The sequence below is a fragment of the Paramacrobiotus metropolitanus genome, unplaced genomic scaffold (genome assembly GCF_019649055.1).
Source record: "Paramacrobiotus metropolitanus isolate TYO unplaced genomic scaffold, Prichtersi_v1.0 Parri_scaffold0000175, whole genome shotgun sequence".
Taxonomy (NCBI): Eukaryota; Metazoa; Tardigrada; class Eutardigrada; order Parachela; family Macrobiotidae; genus Paramacrobiotus; species Paramacrobiotus metropolitanus.
The window spans coordinates 16,734-28,188 of NW_026570395.1; the positions used below are offsets into that span (position 1 = coordinate 16,734).

Genomic DNA, 11,455 nt, shown 5'->3' on the forward strand with positions numbered 1-11,455 from the left:
CAGGTTGGTTTCTTTTTACCTCAACAGGATTGCGGGTGACTCGTTTAGAAAGGAAGCCAAATGATACTGACAAGTTGCTTGCCAATTTGACAGATTTTTGACAAATTGACAAGGTGGGTAAAAATCCCGTGCTTTGTTTTAAATAACTATTTTTTCCAGCTTTGACAAGTTTTTTTTAGGGCTGCAGTAGTTTCTTTCCTGATATGCCGAACAAGCTAAAAGTTACAACAGTATTTTCGAAACATCCGGATGTTTCGCAAAATATTTCAAAATCGTCTTCTGCTGACTGAGGCGAGCTTATTTTTCTTTCAAGTTGGTTGTTCTGTCAACAGGATTGCGGGTTAATCGTTTAGAAAGGAAGCCAAATGATACCGACAAGTTGCTTGCCAATTTGACGGATTTTTGACAAATTAACATACGGATGACAAATTGACAAAAGGGATAAGAAGTTCGTGTTTTGTTGTAAATGACTATTTTTCCAGCTTTGACAAGTTTTTATTTAGGGCTGCCGTAGTTCCTTTCCTGATATGCCGAACAAGCTAATGGTTACAACAGTGTTTTCGAAACATCCGGATGTTTCGCAAAATAATTCAGAATCGTCTTCAGCTGACTGAGGCGAGATCGTTTTTCTTTCTGGTTGGTTCTTTTGTCAACAGGATTGCGGGTGAATCGTTTAGACAGGAAGCCAAATAACACTGACAAGTTGCTTGCCAATTTGACAGATTTTTGACAAATTGACATACGGGTGACAAATTGACAAGGTGGGTAAAAGGTTTGTGTTTGTTGTAAACGACTATTTTTCCAACTTTCGCAAGCTTCTGTTTAGGGCTGCCGTAGTTCCTTTCCTGATATGCCGAACAAGCTAATGGTTACAACAGTATTTTCGAAACATCCGGATGTTTCGCAAAATAATTCAAAATCGTCTTTAGCTGACTGAGGCGAGCTCTTTTTTCTTTCAGGTTGGTTTCTTTTTTACCTCAACAGGATTGCGGGTGACTCGTTTAGAAAGGAAGCCAAATGATACTGACAAGTTGCTTGCCAATTTGACAGATTTTTGACAAATTGACAAGGTGGGTAAAAATCCCGTGCTTTGTTTTAAATAACTATTTTTTCCAGCTTTGACAAGTTTGTATTTAGGGCTGCAGTAGTTTCTTTCCTGATATGCCGTACAAGCTAATGGTTACAACAGTATTTTCGAAACAGCCGAATGTTTCGCAAAATAATTCAGAATCGTCTTCTGCTGACTGAGGCAAGCTGATTTTCTTTCAAGTTGGTTTTTTTTGTCAACAGGATTGCGGGTGACTCGTTTAGAAAAGAAGCCAAATGATACTGACAAAATGCTTGCCAATTTGGCAGATTTTTGACAAATTGACATACGGATGACATATTGACAAGGTGGGTAAAAAGTTCGTGTGTTGTTGTGAATGACTATTTTTCCAGCTTTGACAAGCTTTTATTCAGGGCTGCAGTAGTTTCTTTCCAGATATGCCGAACGAGCTAATGGTTACAACAGTATTTTCGAAACATCTGGATGTTTCGCAAAATATTTTCAGATTCGTCTTCAGCTGACTGAGGCAAGCTCATTTTCTTTCAGGTTGGAATTTCTGTCAACAGGAGTGCGGGTAACCCGTTACGAGAGGAAACCAAATGATACTGACAAGTTGCTTGCTAATTCGACGGATTTTTGACAAATTTTCATTCGGATGACGAATTGACAAAGGGGATAAGAAGTTCGTGTTTTTCTGTAAAGGACTAATCTTCCAGCTTTGACAAGTTTTTATTTAGGGCTGCAAGAGTTTTTTTCCTGATATGCCGAACAAGCTAATGGTTAGAACAGTATTTTCGAAACATCCGGATGTTTCGCAAAATAATTCAAAATCGTCTTTAGCTGACTGAGGCGAGCTCTTTTTTCTTTCAGGTTGGTTTCTTTTTTACCTCAACAGGATTGCGGGTGACTCGTTTAGAAAGGAAGCCAAATGATACTGACAAGTTGCTTGCCAATTTGACAGATTTTTGACAAATTGACATACGGATGACAAATTGACAAAGGGGATAAGAAGTTCGTGTTTTGTTGTAAATGACTATTTTTCCAGCTTTGACAAGTTTTTATTCAGGGCTGCAGTAGTTTCTTTCCAGATATGCCGAACGAGCTAATGGTTACAACAGTATTTTCGAAACATCTGGATGTTTCGCAAAATAATTCAGAATCGTTTTCAGCTGACTGAGGCAAGCTCATTTTTCTTTCAGGTTGGTTTCTTTTTTACCTCAACAGGATTGCGGGTGACTCGTTTAGAAAGGAAGCCAAATGATACTGACAAGTTGCTTGCCAATTTGACAGATTTTTGACAAATTGACATACGGATGACAAATTGACAAGGTGGGTAAAAATCCCGTGCTTTGTTTTAAATAACTATTTTTTCCAGCTTTGACAAGTTTTTATTTAGGGCTGCAGTAGTTTCTTTCCTGATATGCCGAACAAGCTAATGGTTACAACAGTATTTTCGAAACATCCGGATGTTTCGCAAAATAATTCAGAATCGTCTTCAGCTGACTGAGGCGAGATCATTTTTCTTTCAAGTTGGTTGTTCTGTCAACAGGATTGCGGGTTAATCGTTTAGAAAGGAAGCCAAATGATACCGACAAGTTGCTTGCCAATTTGACGGATTTTTACAAATTAACATACGGATGACAAATTGACAAAAGGGATAAGAAGTTCGTGTTTTGTTGTAAATGACTATTTTTCCAGCTTTGACAAGTTTTTATTTAGGGCTGCCGTAGTTCCTTTCCTGATATGCCGAACAAGCTAATGGTTACAACAGTGTTTTCGAAACATCCGGATGTTTCGCAAAATAATTCAGAATCGTCTTCAGCTGACTGAGGCGAGATCATTTTTCTTTCTGTTTGGTTCTTTTGTCGACAGGATTGCGGGTGAATCGTTTAGACAGGAAGCCAAATAACACTGACAAGTTGCTTGCCAATTTGACAGATTTTTGACAAATTGACATACGGGTGACAAATTGACAAGGTGGGTAAAAGGTTCGTGTTTGTTGTAAACGACTATTTTTCCAACTTTGGCAAGCTTCTGTTTAGGGCGGCAGTGGTTTCTTTCCTGATATTCTGAACAAGCCTATGGTTACAACAGTATTTTCGAAGCATCCGGATGTTTCGCAAAATAATTCAGAATCGTTTTTGTTGACTGAGGCAAGCTGATTTTTCTTTCAGGTTGTTCTTGTCAACAGGATTGCGGGTGAATCGTTTACGAAAGGAAGCCAAATGATACTGACAAGTTGCTTGCCATATTGACAGATTCTTGACAAATTGACATACGGATGACAAATTGACAAAGGGATAAGAAGTTCGTGTTTTGTTGTAAACGACTATTTTTCCAGCTTTGACAAGTTTTTATTCAGGGCTGCCGTAGTTCCTTTCCTGATATGCCGAACAAGCTAATGGTTACAACAGTGTTTTCGAAACATCCGGATGTTTCGCAAAATAATTCAGAATCGTCTTCAGCTGACTGAGGCGAGATCATTTTTCTTTCTGGTTGGTTCTTTTGTCAACAGGATTGCGGGTGAATCGTTTAGACAGGAAGCCAAATAACACTGACAAGTTGCTTGCCAATTTGACAGATTTTTGACAAATTGACATACGGGTGACAAATTGACAAGGTGGGTAAAAGGTTCGTGTTTGTTGTAAACGACTATTTTTCCAACTTTGGCAAGCTTCTGTTTAGGGCGGCAGTGGTTTCTTTCCTGATATTCTGAACAAGCCTATGGTTACAACAGTATTTTCGAAGCATCCGGATGTTTCGCAAAATAATTCAGAATCGTTTTTTGTTGACTGAGGCAAGCTGATTTTTCTTTCAGGTTGGTACTATTGTCAACAGGATTGCGGGTGAATCGTTACGAAAGGAAGCCAAATGATACTGACAAGTTGCTTGCCATATTGACAGATTCTTGACAAATTGACATACGGATGACAAATTGACAAAGGGATAAGAAGTTCGTGTTTTGTTGTAAACGACTATTTTTCCAGCTTTGACAAGTTTTTATTCAGGGCTGCCGTAGTTCCTTTCCTGATATGCCGAACAAGCTAATGGTTACAACAGTGTTTTCGAAACATCCGGATGTTTCGCAAAATAATTCAGAATCGTCTTCAGCTGACTGAGGCGAGATCATTTTTCTTTCTGGTTGGTTCTTTTGTCAACAGGATTGCGGGTGAATCGTTTAGACAGGAAGCCAAATAACACTGACAAGTTGCTTGCCAATTCGACAGATTTTTGACAAATTGACATACGGGTGACAAATTGACAAGGTGGGTAAAAGGTTTGTGTTTGTTGTAAACGACTATTTTTCCAACTTTCGCAAGCTTCTGTTTAGGGCTGCCGTAGTTCCTTTCCTGATATGCCGAACAAGCTAATGGTTACAACAGTGTTTTCGAAACATCCGGATGTTTCGCAAATTAATTCAGAATCGTCTTCAGCTGACTGAGGCGAGATCATTTTTCTTTCTGGTTGGTTCTTTTGTCAACAGGATTGCGGGTGAATCGTTTAGACAGGAAGCCAAATAACACTGACAAGTTGCTTGCCAATTTGACAGATTTTTGACAAATTGACATACGGGTGACAAATTGACAAGGTGGGTAAAAGGTTCGTGTTTGTTGTAAACGACTATTTTTCCAACTTTGGCAAGCTTCTGTTTAGGGCGGCAGTGGTTTCTTTCCTGATATTCTGAACAAGCCTATGGTTACAACAGTATTTTCGAAGCATCCGGATGTTTCGCAAAATAATTCAGAATCGTTTTTTGTTGACTGAGGCAAGCTGATTTTTCTTTCAGGTTGGTACTATTGTCAACAGGATTGCGGGTGAATCGTTACGAAAGGAAGCCAAATGATACTGACAAGTTGCTTGCCATATTGACAGATTCTTGACAAATTGACATACGGATGACAAATTGACAAAAGGGATAAGAAGTTCGTGTTTTGTTGTAAACGACTATTTTTCCAGCTTTGACAAGTTTTTATTCAGGGCTGCCGTAGTTCCTTTCCTGATATGCCGAACAAGCTAATGGTTACAACAGTGTTTTCGAAACATCCGGATGTTTCGCAAAATAATTCAGAATCGTCTTCAGCTGACTGAGGCGAGATCATTTTTCTTTCTGGTTGGTTCTTTTGTCAACAGGATTGCGGGTGAATCGTTTAGACAGGAAGCCAAATAACACTGACAAGTTGCTTGCCAATTCGACAGATTTTTGACAAATTGACATACGGGTGACAAATTGACAAGGTGGGTAAAAGGTTTGTGTTTGTTGTGAACGACTATTTTTCCAACTTTCGCAAGCTTCTGTTTAGGGCTGCCGTAGTTCCTTTCCTGATATGCCGAACAAGCTAATGGTTACAACAGTGTTTTCGAAACATCCGGATGTTTCGCAAAATAATTCAAAATCGTCTTTAGCTGACTGAGGCGAGCTCTTTTTTCTTTCAGGTTGGTTTCTTTTTTACCTCAACAGGATTGCGGGTAAATCGTTTAGAAAAGAAGCCAAATGATACTGACAAGTTGCTTGCCAATTTGAAGAATTTTTGACAAATTGACAAACGGATGACAAATTGACAAAGGGGATAAGAAGTTCGTGTTTTGTTGTAGATGATTTTTTTTCTAGCTTTGAAAAGTTTCTTTTAGGGCTGCAGTAGTTTCTTTCCAGATATGCCGAACGAGCTAATGGTTACAACAGTGTTTTCGAAACATCCGGATGTTTCGCAAAATAATTCAGAATCGTCTTCAGCTGACTGAGGCGAGATCATTTTTCTTTCTGGTTGGTTCTTTTGTCAACAGGATTGCAAGTGAATCGTTTAGACAGGAAGCCAAATAACACTGACAAGTTGCTTGCCAATTTGACAGATTTTTGACAAATTGACATACGGGTGACAAATTGACAAGGTGGGTAAAAGGTTCGTGTTTGTTGTAAACGACTATTTTTCCAACTTTGGCAAGCTTCTGTTTAGGGCGGCAGTGGTTTCTTTCCTGATATTCTGAACAAGCCTATGGTTACAACAGTATTTTCGAAGCATCCGGATGTTTCGCAAAATAATTCAGAATCGTTTTTTGTTGACTGAGGCAAGCTGATTTTTCTTTCAGGTTGGTACTATTGTCAACAGGATTGCGGGTGAATCGTTACGAAAGGAAGCCAAATGATACTGACAAGTTGCTTGCCATATTGACAGATTCTTGACAAATTGACATACGGATGACAAATTGACAAAAGGGATAAGAAGTTCGTGTTTTGTTGTAAATGACTATTTTTCCAGCTTTGACAAGTTTTTATTTAGGGCTGCCGTAGTTCCTTTCCTGATATGCCGAACAAGCTAATGGTTACAACAGTGTTTTCGAAACATCCGGATGTTTCGCAAATTAATTCAGAATCGTCTTCAGATGACTGAGGCGAGATCATTTTTCTTTCTGGTTGGTTCTTTTGTCAACAGGATTGCAAGTGAATCGTTTAGACAGGAAGCCAAATAACACTGACAAGTTGCTTGCCAATTTGACAGATTTTTGACAAATTGACATACGGGTGACAAATTGACAAGGTGGGTAAAAGGTTCGTGTTTGTTGTAAACGACTATTTTTCCAACTTTGGCAAGCTTCTGTTTAGGGCGGCAGTGGTTTCTTTCCTGATATTCTGAACAAGCCTATGGTTACAACAGTATTTTCGAAGCATCCGGATGTTTCGCAAAATAATTCAGAATCGTTTTTTGTTGACTGAGGCAAGCTGATTTTTCTTTCAGGTTGGTACTATTGTCAACAGGATTGCGGGTGAATCGTTACGAGAGGAAGCCAAATGATACTGACAAGTTGCTTGCCATATTGACAGATTCTTGACAAATTGACATACGGATGACAAATTGACAAAAGGGATAAGAAGTTCGTGTTTTGTTGTAAATGACTATTTTTCCAGATTTGACAAGTTTTTATTTAGGGCTGCCGTAGTTCCTTTCCTGATATGCCGAACAAGCTAATGGTTACAACAGTGTTTTCGAAACATCCGGATGTTTCGCAAATTAATTCAGAATCGTCTTCAGCTGACTGAGGCGAGATCATTTTTCTTTCTGGTTGGTTCTTTTGTCAACAGGATTGCAAGTGAATCGTTTAGACAGGAAGCCAAATAACACTGACAAGTTGCTTGCCAATTTGACAGATTTTTGACAAATTGACATACGGGTGACAAATTGACAAGGTGGGTAAAAGGTTCGTGTTTGTTGTAAACGACTATTTTTCCAACTTTGGCAAGCTTCTGTTTAGGGCGGCAGTGGTTTCTTTCCTGATATTCTGAACAAGCCTATGGTTACAACAGTATTTTCGAAGCATCCGGATGTTTCGCAAAATAATTCAGAATCGTTTTTTGTTGACTGAGGCAAGCTGATTTTTCTTTCAGGTTGGTACTATTGTCAACAGGATTGCGGGTGAATCGTTACGAGAGGAAGCCAAATGATACTGACAAGTTGCTTGCCATATTGACAGATTCTTGACAAATTGACATACGGATGACAAATTGACAAAAGGGATAAGAAGTTCGTGTTTTGTTGTAAATGACTATTTTTCCAGCTTTGACAAGTTTTTTTTAGGGCTGCAGTAGTTTCTTTCCTGATATGCCGAACAAGCTAAAAGTTACAACAGTATTTTCGAAACATCCGGATGTTTCGCAAATTAATTCAGAATCGTCTTCAGCTGACTGAGGCGAGATCATTTTTCTTTCTGGTTGGTTCTTTTGTCAACAGGATTGCAAGTGAATCGTTTAGACAGGAAGCCAAATAACACTGACAAGTTGCTTGCCAATTTGACAGATTTTTGACAAATTGACATACGGGTGACAAATTGACAAGGTGGGTAAAAGGTTCGTGTTTGTTGTAAACGACTATTTTTCCAACTTTGGCAAGCTTCTGTTTAGGGCGGCAGTGGTTTCTTTCCTGATATTCTGAACAAGCCTATGGTTACAACAGTATTTTCGAAGCATCCGGATGTTTCGCAAAATAATTCAGAATCGTTTTATGTTGACTGAGGCAAGCTGATTTTTCTTTCAGGTTGGTACTATTGTCAACAGGATTGCGGGTGAATTGTTACGAGAGGAAGCCAAATGATACTGACAAGTTGCTTGCCATATTGACAGATTCTTGACAAATTGACATACGGATGACAAATTGACAAAAGGGATAAGAAGTTCGTGTTTTGTTGTAAATGACTATTTTTCCAGCTTTGACAAGTTTTTTTTAGGGCTGCAGTAGTTTCTTTCCTGATATGCCGAACAAGCTAAAAGTTACAACAGTATTTTCGAAACATCCGGATGTTTCGCAAAATATTTCAAAATCGTCTTCTGCTGACTGAGGCGAGCTTATTTTTCTTTTAAGTTGGTTGTTCTGTCAACAGGATTGCGGGTTAATCGTTTAGAAAGGAAGCCAAATGATACCGACAAGTTGCTTGCCAATTTGACGGATTTTTACAAATTAACATACGGATGACAAATTGACAAAAGGGATAAGAAGTTCGTGTTTTCTTGTAAATGACTATTTTTCCAGCTTTGACAAGTTTTTATTTAGGGCTGCCGTAGTTCCTTTCCTGATATGCCGAACAAGCTAATGGTTACAACAGTGTTTTCGAAACATCCGGATGTTTCGCAAAATAATTCAGAATCGTCTTCAGCTGACTGAGGCGAGATCATTTTTCTTTCTGGTTGGTTCTTTTGTCAACAGGATTGCGGGTTATTCGTTTAGACAGGAAGCCAAATAACACTGACAAGTTGCTTGCCAATTTGACAGATTTTTGACAAATTGACATACGGGTGACAAATTGACAAGGTGGGTAAAAGGTTTGTGTTTGTTGTAAACGACTATTTTTCCAACTTTTGCAAGCTTCTGTTTAGGGCTGCCGTAGTTCTTTTCCTGATATGCCGAGCAAGCTAATGGTTACAACAGTGTTTTCGAAACATCCGGATGTTTCGCAAAATACTTCGGAATCGTCTTCAGCTGACTGAGGCGAGATCATTTTTCTTTCAGGTTGGTTCTTTTGTCAACAGGATTGCGGGTGAATCGTTTAGACAGGAAGCCAAATAACACTGACAAGTTGCTTGCCAATTTGACAGATTTTTGACAAATTGACATACGGATGACAAATTGACAAGGTGGGTAAAAATCCCGTGCTTTGTTTTAAATAACTATTTTTTCCAGCTTTGACAAGTTTGTATTTAGGGCTGCAGTAGTTTCTTTCCTGATATGCCGTACAAGCTAATGGTTACAACAGTATTTTCGAAACAGCCGAATGTTTCGCAAAATAATTCAGAATCGTCTTCTGCTGACTGAGGCAAGCTGATTTTCTTTCAAGTTGGTTTTTTTTGTCAACAGGATTGCAGGTGACTCGTTTAGAAAAGAAGCCAAATGATACTGACAAAATGCTTGCCAATTTGGCAGATTTTTGACAAATTGACATACGGATGACATATTGACAAGGTGGGTAAAAAGTTCGTGTGTTGTTGTGAATGACTATTTTTCCAGCTTTGACAAGCTTTTATTCAGGGCTGCAGTAGTTTCTTTCCAGATATGCCGAACGAGCTAATGGTTACAACAGTATTTTCGAAACATCTGGATGTTTCGCAAAATAATTTCAGATTCGTCTTCAGCTGACTGAGGCAAGCTCATTTTCTTTCAGGTTGGTACTTCTGTCAACAGGAGTGCGGGTAACCCGTTACGAGAGGAAACCAAATGATACTGACAAGTTGCTTGCCAATTCGACGGATTTTTGACAAATTTTCATTCGGATGACGAATTGACAAAGGCGATAAGAAGTTCGTGTTTTTCTGTAAAGGACTAATCTTCCAGCTTTGACAAGTTTTTATTTAGGGCTGCAAGAGTTTTTTTCCTGATATGCCGAACAAGCTAATGGTTAGAACAGTATTTTCGAAACATCCGGATGTTTCGCAAAATAATTCAAAATCGTCTTTAGCTGACTGATGCGAGCTCTTTTTTCTTTCAGGTTGGTTTCTTTTTTACCTCAACAGGATTGCGGGTGACTCGTTTAGAAAGGAAACCAAATGATACTGACAAGTTGCTTGCCAATTCGACGGATTTTTGACAAATTTTCATTCGGATGACGAATTGACAAAGGGGATAAGAAGTTCGTGTTTTTCTGTAAAGGACTAATCTTCCAGCTTTGACAAGTTTTTATTTAGGGCTGCAAGAGTTTTTTTCCTGATATGCCGAATAAGCTAATAATTAGAACAGTATTTTCGAAACATCCGGATGTTTCGCAAAATAAGTCAGAACCGTTTTCAGCTGACTGGGGCAAGCTCATTTCTCTTTCAGGTTGGTTCTCTTGTCAACAGGATTGCGGGCGAATCGTCTAGACAAGAAGCTAAATGATACTGACAAGTTGCTTGCCAATTTGAAGGATTTCTGACAAATTGACATACGGATGACAAATTGACAAAGGGGATAAGAGGTTCGTGTTTTGTTGTAAATGACTATTTTTCCAGCTTTGACAAATTTTTATTAAGGGCTGCCGTAGTTTTTTTCCAGATATGCCGAACAGGCTAATGGTTACAACAGAATTTTCGAAACATCCGGATGTTTCGCAGAATAATTCAGAATCGTCTTCAGCTGACTGAGGCGAGATCATTTTTATTTCAGATTGGTTCTTTTGTCAACAGGATTGCGGGTGAATCCTTTAGACAGGAAGCCAAATAATACTGACAAGTTGCTTGCCAGTTTGACAGATTTTTGACAAATTGACATACGGATGACAAATTGACAAGGTGGGTAAAAAGTTCTTGTTTTGTTGCAAATGACTATTTTTCCAGCTTTGACAAGTTTTTATTCAGGGCTGCAGTCATTTCTTTCCTGATATGCCGAACAAGCTAATAGTTACAATAGTATTTTCGAAACATTCGGATGTTTCGCAAAATAATTCAGGATCGTCTCCTGCTGATTGAGGCGAGCTGATTTTTCTTTCAAGTTAGTTCTTTTTGTCAAAAGGATTGCGGGTAAATCGTTTAGAAAGGAAGCCAAATGATACTGACAAGTTGCTTGCCAATTTGACAGATTTTTGACAAATTGACATACGGATGACAAATTGACAAGGGGGATAAGAAGTTCGTGTTTTGTTGTAAATGACTATTTTTCCAGCTTTGAAAAGTTTTTAGTTATGGCTGCAGTTGTTTCTTTCCTGATATGCCAAACATGCTAAACTGGCATGACAGGGTGCATGCCAATTTGACAAATTTTTTGACAAATTGACATACGAAGATACCATAAGGTTTGCAACGAAAGTAAATGTTTGCAAATGACCGTTGTTGGGTTTTGCAGTTATCGATGAGCACAGTCGCAGGATCACTGGTTCTTACTGACAGTGATATCACGCTATGGGAAATCCAAGTAATTTCACTGTTTTGGGGCATGCTGCTGTATTTTGTTTCCA

At 38.7% G+C, this 11,455-nt stretch overlaps 2 long non-coding RNA genes across 2 annotated transcripts; both read left to right on the forward strand.

The window, feature by feature from the left end:
- Positions 1-1,298: 1,298 nt before the first annotated feature.
- Positions 1,299-2,265, forward strand: LOC129600399 (uncharacterized). The gene is made up of 4 exons (XR_008692044.1): positions 1,299-1,395; positions 1,595-1,730; positions 1,786-1,827; positions 1,919-2,265. It is a non-coding gene; the product is annotated as an uncharacterized LOC129600399 (long non-coding RNA).
- A 7,120-nt stretch (positions 2,266-9,385) lies between these two features.
- Positions 9,386-10,793, forward strand: LOC129600401 (uncharacterized). Its single transcript, XR_008692046.1, has 6 exons — positions 9,386-9,492; positions 9,692-9,827; positions 9,883-9,924; positions 10,016-10,156; positions 10,345-10,480; positions 10,669-10,793. It is a non-coding gene; the product is annotated as an uncharacterized LOC129600401 (long non-coding RNA).
- The last annotated feature ends 662 nt before the right edge of the window (positions 10,794-11,455 follow it).